The sequence below is a fragment of the Peromyscus californicus genome, unplaced genomic scaffold (assembly GCF_007827085.1).
Source record: "Peromyscus californicus insignis strain IS unplaced genomic scaffold, ASM782708v3 Scaffold_16__1_contigs__length_79575227, whole genome shotgun sequence".
Lineage (NCBI taxonomy): Eukaryota > Metazoa > Chordata > Mammalia > Rodentia > Cricetidae > Peromyscus > Peromyscus californicus.
Window position 1 is genome coordinate 20,858,603 of NW_026294458.1, and position 6,458 is coordinate 20,865,060.

Genomic DNA, 6,458 nt, shown 5'->3' on the forward strand with positions numbered 1-6,458 from the left:
AGACAAGGCTCCTGTGTTGGCAAACAAAAGCAGCCATAGGCCTGGCCCCTAAGATTCCTGTGCTGGGAGAACACACACCGTTGCTGAGACAGAACTGTGACTCAGGCTATGAAGGCAGGGTTAAGGCGCCAGGAGAGCACATAATGATTGGATTCTTTCCAACCAGGAGGCCCTCTTCGAAGACATGTGTGAGTTGAGGAATGATTATCTAAAACCAGGACTAGCATGTGCCAGATGACTGGATAGGAGCTCAGGGGATATGAGGCAGGAAAAAAATTTCAGTGAGGCTGAGTGGAGAAAGCTAGAGCATGGTGACGTGGTAAGGACAAAGCAGGATGGAGGGCCTGATATGAATGTCTTCATGGGTCATGGTGGGAAGGGGTGTGTGAGTGTGTGTGTGTGTGTATGTGTGTGTGTGTGTGTGTGTATGTGTGTGAGTGTGTGTGTGTGTGTGTGTGTGTGTGTGTGTGTGTGTGTGTGTGTGAAGAGCAATGGAGAGCTGTTGGAGGAACTTAGGAGTTTGCGTTGGGAGATGAACAGCACCGTGGAATCCACACATTGGGGAACCACAGAGGCTTACTGTAACAGCTAAGCAAAGGCAATGTGCAGGCTGGAGGTGATGGCAGTTTGTATTGAGAGGGTTGTAAAGATGAGCAGAGATCCCCGGGGTATTTAAGAGGTAAGTAAACCCAATGTGGCAAGGTTGACTATGAATAACAAGGTAGAAAGAGACATTAAAGGTGACTCCTGAGTTTTGGTCTTGCTCATCTGCTAAAATGGGAACATGAAAGAGGCCCAAGCTTGTAGAGAGGGATGTTGATTTAGGAGTTGGGCTTGATTTAGAATTTGAAACACCGAAGAAGAGCTGTCAGGAGCATTTGGATACATGTATCTGCCAGTCCCTTAGTATACACTGGAAGGAGTTGGCCTCAAAGCTCTGATGGTTTCTGAGAATCCAGCCAGACTTGCTTAGGACAGATTATTTTGTCTGTGCGTTTTATTATTTATTACTGAGTCCTCCCAAGAGGATGAGTTCCAAGAGACAGACCTTGTCTTCTGGAACAGTGTCTGGCTCAGAGTATGCACTCAAAAATAAATGTATGTGTGCATTCTGGTGGGGCCCAAATTTGCATATGCTCTGAGATTAGTGTGTGGGGTCATGAATCACCAACCTGGGCAGATGACTTTGGGAAACCCCTGTTTGCCCCTCAAACAGGTCCTGTCCTTTCCCACTAGTAACCAAAGGAATGTCAAGTTCAAGTTACCTGAGTGGATACCTTTTTTTTTTTTCCACCTAGTAGTTTTTCATCAAAAAAACTTTTTTTTTTTAAGATTTCAAGTTTCCCCTTTTGGAAAGACTGTGGTAAAGCACAGTAATGTCACTTACTGTTTATAGGAATAGAAATTTAATTTCTGAAATAGCTATTAAAACATAAAAGGCTTATTTCCTTTGACTGGGCAAACACTATGGAGTAAAAATGTGCAGGTAAGCAGATAATCACATTTATTATTATTATTAAAATATCCATTTCAGCAATTCACATCATCATTGTTTCTAACAGTGAAAAATCAAAAGCAACCCAAACTCTCATTATTATGAAAATTTGTAATAAATTATACTTCACAGAGTAATTTCCATGCAGTCACTGGAAACAAATAGATCTGTAGATACTTATATAGATTATGTCAGTCGTTTGAAGTTAAAACAAAGTTGCTAATCAATATACACATAATTCATTTTAGAAAGAGAGGGAAAGATATGGAAGGATGCCCACCAGGTTATCAACAGTGACAGCTCCATGGAGTGAAATTAATGGCAAGCAGGGAGGGACATTTTTGCTTTTACCTGTTGTGTTGTTTGGAGTGTCTTGCTTATTTTATATTAATAAACAAAAAGGGAAAGTGTTTCTATACACAATGAATAAATTTGTGAACGTCCTTTAAAATTCGTGAATATTTTTTCTTTTAGAATTTTACTTTGTGTGTCTGTAGGTGTCTGCTTCTGTGTGTCTAGGTACCAGCGGAGGCCAGGAGCGGGTATCAGTTCCCCTGGATGGAGGTACAGGTGTTATGACTCACCTGCTGGGAACTAAACTTGGGGCCTCTGGGCAAGCAGCAAATGCTCCTCCCCAATGAGCCACCTCTCTAGCCTGAGAGTATTCCTTAATTGGTTGAATTTCAACCACTTTTGAAAACTTATCTGGAAAATAGGGTGGTATAAGAAGGACAGTTCAGAGCTTGGGATTTTAGGAGGTTTCATTTCAAAAGCATCTTTGTGGTTTCCTGGCTGTGTGCCAGTTTGGGCCATCCCTTTGGGGTCTGTCTCCACTGATAAACTCGAGAAAAATAAAATCAAAAAAGGAACATCTATTAGTCTTTTTTTTTTTTCCCTTCGAAGGTAGAATGAGATAATGTGTGATAACACAGTCAGTACCGTGTTTGATGATGCAGGGGATGCTCAGTCTCTTTTGGTGTCTTCACAGAAGCAGGTGCTTAGCACCCCTCCCCCAGGCCAGCTCTGTATGCTTGGGCATAATTCCCCCCTCACCCACTTTCTGCTCATCCACAGTTCTCTCCCAGTGTTCCCTGTTCCTTCTTGTCCGCTGCTCATTGCCGGTCCCTTTTCTTTTAACGTCTTTCATATTTGCTCTGTTATCTAAGGGAATGTAGCAAGTGCTAATAGTAAATACACTCGAGGAGATAGCTTGCTCAGACATAAACTCTGATAGGATTGGACTTGTATGCTTTTTGTTAACCTGCTGGGTGGAGCTGAAGTGCCTGTGTATTTGCAAACCCTCAACAGACCAAACTCCCAGGAGTAGGGCTCCAGGCCCCACACTCCCTGGCTGGGCTCTGTGTCCCTATCTACCACCTTGTGTGGGTCAACTTTGCATTGCTGTAACAAGAGACACTCAGCTTGGGAAGGGAAGAGGTTTGTCTTGGCTCACAGTCTTGGAGGTGTCCACTTGTGGTTGCTTTGGGGTCTGTGGTGAGTCTGTGGTGGAGCCAAGCAACTCACTCCATGGCAGCCAGGTGGTTCAGAAGAGAGGAAGGCCAGCATCCCATAGTCAGTCCTCTTTGATGATGTGGCACAGTAGTAGAAAACCTTACTTAGTTCCCCGTCTCAGAGGTTTTACCATCTTGGGGACCCAGCCTTTAACACATGGGCCCTTTGGGACATCCCAAGTACAAACTATAGCTTATGTCCTCCAAGAAGAACCTTATATGGGACAGAAGGGGAAATACCATCTAGTTCTCCCCCCTACCCCCACCCAAGTCTTGATTCAAAGAAAAAAAATTGGCACATACATTTCTAATCTGTATGAATGGCATTTTCTAGAAACTGCAACCTCTTTTCCCATCTGATACTACACTAAAGTAAGAAATGTACTAGGTTCTGCAAGCACTTTGGAATATGTATGGCATTTGGCTGGTGAGATACTGTGTCTTCATCAGTCTGCTTTCCTTCCACTTTACTGGAGGATGCCAGTCCCCACTTGGCACAGCAAAAATGGCCTCGGAAAGTACCTGGTGGCGGGAAACGAAGAATCCCCTTCCCCTTCCCTCCTTCCCATGTATTCTCAGAGCTGATCTGAAGTTTCCATTCTACCCTTAAATGACAGGACTCTGCTGCCTTCCTCTTTCACAGAAGAGGTAAACTGTGAATGAGTTTGCTGGAGTATGGGGCTATAAAGCACTCAGTCCACTAACTGCTTACATTCGGATAATTTCAGTTCTTCAAGATAATTTCTTTTAACATTCTGGTCTTAGTTGATCTTAACCTCTTAATTTAGCTGAACTAAATGCAAAGAACACGGTAAATGGGCAATGCTCATTGAAGGTCTACTATGTGCCAGGCTCTTTGTTTATTGGGACATTTATCATTCTCTATGATGAGACAGATAATTGCCATTGTCTGATTGTCCATGGCTTAGAAATAACTCACCAGGTCTTTAGGATGGGGAGAGGGTGTTAGGTTTAGAATGTAGATAACCAGGCCCTAGGCTTTAAAGTTTTCAGGAGAAAAATGATAGAGTCAGCGAGGGCATTAGGTGACAGTCAGATCGGGCACAGGAAGGGTCACAAGATTGGAGGGAAGTCAAGAATTTGAAAACGTTTAGTGCTAAGTTTGAAAGAACAAACAGGTAACCAGGTCATCCACAATCAGGGCATTCCTCATGTGAATGAGCTTTTTCTGCTTGGGTTCTGCTGTCTCTTGAGTCTCTTCCTAAAAACCTATGGGTTGACTACCATGCATGTCCAGTGTGGTTTATTGTACAGAGTAAAGGTTAGAACTAAAGAAAAAGGAAGCTGGGACAATTTTGCATTTGAGATGGACTAATTGCTACTTCCTTTTTCTCTCTCCCAATCTGAAAAATCCTGCTGCTTCTGAGCGTCTGGTGCCTGCTGTCCACTTGTTTAGGAAACATTGTAGTTTTGAGTTCGATTCCAACACTGACCTCATTAAGTTAGATTAGTGCTGCTGGGCACATAGGTCTTGGTTTATACCCTCTGCGCTTTTGTCCAGGTGAATGAGCAAGAGCTTATTCCTATCATGGAGGGGGATGTTAGGAACAAAGACCATCCATCCATCCCCCGGGGTCTAGTAGATTCTGAGGACCAGCAGCAAGGACACAAAGGTTCAAAAGTGTTCGGTCCTTCCTCTCCCTGAACTTGCCACCAACACTGGGGCGGGTGTGGCAGAGCAGAGGCGAAGGTGTGTGATCCATACAGGGTGCTATGGGTAGACCTCAGGAGGAAGTACAGATGAGATTAACACTCCGAACCCACCGAGACCTGAAATGTTTTAAGCCTTGAGATTCATGTTAGGGATGAAATGACACAGAGGCTGAGTCCCCGGGCAGCAAAGCCAGCATTGACGTTGGTAAAGGTGACGTGGTCACTCCGGCTATGACTTGCCCATAATAAGGGCATTCATGTAAGAGGAGCTAGGTGTGCATTTGGTAATCAAGGCCATCACCCAGATCCCATTCTCCTTCCCCTGAGGGGTTAGAATCGGCAGTCTTCAAAGCTCCCAGAGCACCAAATTCCCCTTCCTGACCGTCAACACACATTCTCCCCTCTCAAGTGCTCGTCTTTGCACAAAAGCTGACTGGAATTTGAGTAATACCAAATTACCCTTCAGCCAAATAGAGAGCACATGAGTTAGGATTGCCGAGCCTCCTCCTCCCTCTAACTGAAGGAGAGCCAAGAGGAACAGCAAGAATACAGCACAGGGAGAGAATCCTTACCCTGAACCCCTTAGAGTGACCGCAGCCAAGTCACATGTCCACACTGAGTGTAAAGCCATGCAGTCTCCTTCCCGGATCGCATTTATTGCTTAAAAGAAAGTATCTGAAGGTGCCGTGTGAAGCCAAGGTTTTGTTTAGAACCATGTGGTTTTTCTATGTATCCCAATCAGTGTGTGTGGTGGTTGGTATTCTGGGGTGTCTTTGAAGGTGCTGCCAGAGGGATTTAACTGAGGAGAGAAGACCCACCGTGAATGTGGGTGGTGCCTTCTCCTAGGCTGCTGTCCCAGACAGCATACAAAGGTGAAAGTGATTGGAACATCAGCATTTACCGTTCGCTGCTTCCTGGTCTTGCCGATATGTGAGGAGCACATACATGTTCCCAACACCACGAACACCTTCCCCTGCCGTGAAGGGACTGTGCCTGCAAACTGTGAGCCGAAACAGAGCCTTCCTGCATTTGTTGGGAATTTGGTCACAGCAGTGAGAAAACGAATCGATGAACAAGCCAGTGTTGTTAGCAAGGGCATTTTTTAAAATTTATTTAACTTTATTTTATGTGCATTGGTGTGAAGGTGTCAGTTCCCCTAGACAGTTGTGAGCGGCCATGTGGGTGCTGGGAATTGAACCCCGGTTCTCTGGAAGAGCAGCCAATGCTCTTAACCGCTGAGCCATCTCTCCGGGCCCCCAACATCTTCTCTTTTAGCTGTGTGAAAGTCGTGATGGGGGAAAGCTGTAAGGACAGTTTAGGTCTCTTATGGGGCATGCGGGGAGAGGAGCAGAAATTAAAAATAAAGATTCATTACTTTTGCCCTTGCTGAGACTAAATATCTAATAAGAAGACATTTAGGGGGAAAATTAGCTCACAGTTTAAGAACAACCGAGTGCATCAGGATAGGAGAGGCATGGTGGTACAAGCGTGAGGTAGCTGGTCACGTTATTCTTCCCAGTCAAGAAGCAGTGAGTAGAAAGGCAGTAAGGTTGGGCTATAATGCTTCAAGGCCCTCCACTAGTGAATCACTTCTTCTAGCAAAGCTCCACCTTCTAAGGGTTTCAGAATCTTCCAGAACAGCACCATTCCCTGCGGACCAAGTGTACACATACATGTGTCTGTGAGAGACAGTTCACATTCAAACCACAATGGTGAGGAAGGAGGAGCAGGAATCATTTCATGTCCAAGAACAGCATTGTGTTGTCTTCCCTGGAAGG